Source organism: Cajanus cajan, chromosome 2 (genome assembly GCF_000230855.2).
Source record: "Cajanus cajan strain Asha chromosome 2, NIPB_CcT2T_4, whole genome shotgun sequence".
Classification (NCBI taxonomy): Eukaryota; Viridiplantae; Streptophyta; class Magnoliopsida; order Fabales; family Fabaceae; genus Cajanus; species Cajanus cajan.
Window position 1 is genome coordinate 17,367,965 of NC_138518.1, and position 1,769 is coordinate 17,369,733.

Sequence of the window (1,769 nt, forward strand, 5' to 3'; positions counted from 1 at the left end):
GTTTCTTAACCATTGTCTTTACTACTTTTATTTTATTGTGTTGTTCTATTCTATCTTTACTCATTTGAAATTATAATAACATTCTCTTTAAATCATTAGAGTAAGAATTACTAAACAGTCAAATCCCTGAGGATGATATTTGAATACTACTTCGAAACTTGGTCCGCTTGCCAAGTGGAGTGTTTGCAAAAACCTCATCAAGTTTTTGGCGCCGTTGCCGGGGATTTGGTGCTATTTAGTAATCCTTAATCTTGTGATTTTGTAATTGTGTAAATAATTCATTGTGTGAATATTTATAATATATAGAGATATTTGTCTTGTTGTGTTTTGTGGACTCACCTTCCTGTGCAGACTGCTTGAATTTGCATGCGAGGAAAAACTCTAGCCGAAGAATTGCATTTTGATCCTGAAATTGAAAGAACGGCAAGGAGGAACAACAGTAGAACAAGAAGGCTTAGACAGTTAGAGAGAATCCAAAAATAACAGCAAGATCTTATGAGTTCTTCTACTTCATCAAATCAACCACACCTCGAAACAGAAATGGTTGAAGAAGGAACAAGCACTCGTAATGGTGGACATGGACCAGCTAGGCCTCCTAGAAGGACCCTAGGTGATTATGCACAACAACATGGTCCTAGGCATTTCTCTAGCATTGCAGCTCCAAATACTTCTAGAGCCATGGAGATGAAGCCTACCTTCCTTACTTTTGTTAGCTCATAACAATTTGCTGGTCTAGATCATGAGGACCCATATTCACACCTTTCAAATTTCTATGAGTTATGTGGAACAATGGGAATTCCTGAAGGTGATGAGGAAGCTGTATACTTGAGGTTGTTTCCATTTTCTCTAACAGGAAAAGCTAAAGTTTGGTTACAATCTCACCCAAATCAAAGTTTGACAAGCTGGGGTGATGTGGAAAACAAGTTTGTGAATAGATTCTATCCTTCATCCAAGTATATTAAGGCCAAGTCAGAAATTACTACTTTCAGGCAAGGTGCAGATGAACCATTTAGTGAAGCATGGGAAAGATTTAAGTCATTGCTCAGAAAATGTCTTAACCATGGGTTTGAAGATATAGCTCAACTCAATTTCTTTGTTAATGGAATCAAGCATGAGGTGAAGATGTTATTAGATGCAGCAGCTGGTGGCACCATGATGACTGTGAGCCCAGAAGAAGCTACTCAAATCATAGAATCTTTGGCAGAATGCCAATTTTGTCACTCTTTAGATATAAATGATTGAAGAAACACCATCATATATGGTAGAACCTATCCCTAAATAGATTAATGCTTCGAATTCTGTAATTATTCTCTGTTCTTACCTCTATACTAAATATTAAATCATTCCCGCCTGAAATAACTTTTTATCATTCTCTTTTTTTTATCATTCTTTTTTCTTTTCTTTTTTCTAAACGCATATTTTATTATATTTGAAAAATAAAGAAAAAAAATTAGTGAATAATTGACATTTATTTTCTTGATCTTAGTGAATAATGAAAATTCTTTTTTATTGTTTTTATCATTATTATTTTTCTTTTTTCTAAACGCTTATTTTATTATATTAGAAAAATAAAGAAAAAAATTTAGTGAATAATTGACATTTATTTTCTTAAACTTTGTCATGTTAATGAATAAAAATTATAAACTTTAATTTTTTTATAAATTAATTTCAAACTTTATTATTTTTACAAATAAATATCTTATTTTTAAATTTTTGTCTCAATTAATTCTAAATATTTCATTTATTAATTTTTTGATACATATATTTTA

The 1,769-nt window shown here is 31.5% G+C and overlaps 1 non-coding gene across 1 annotated transcript; it reads right to left on the minus strand.

Annotated features, from left to right (window-relative positions):
- Positions 1-961: 961 nt before the first annotated feature.
- On the minus strand, positions 962-1,067 carry LOC145955385 (small nucleolar RNA R71). Its single transcript, XR_014431998.1, has one exon. It is a non-coding gene; the product is annotated as a small nucleolar RNA R71 (small nucleolar RNA).
- Positions 1,068-1,769: the final 702 nt, after the last annotated feature.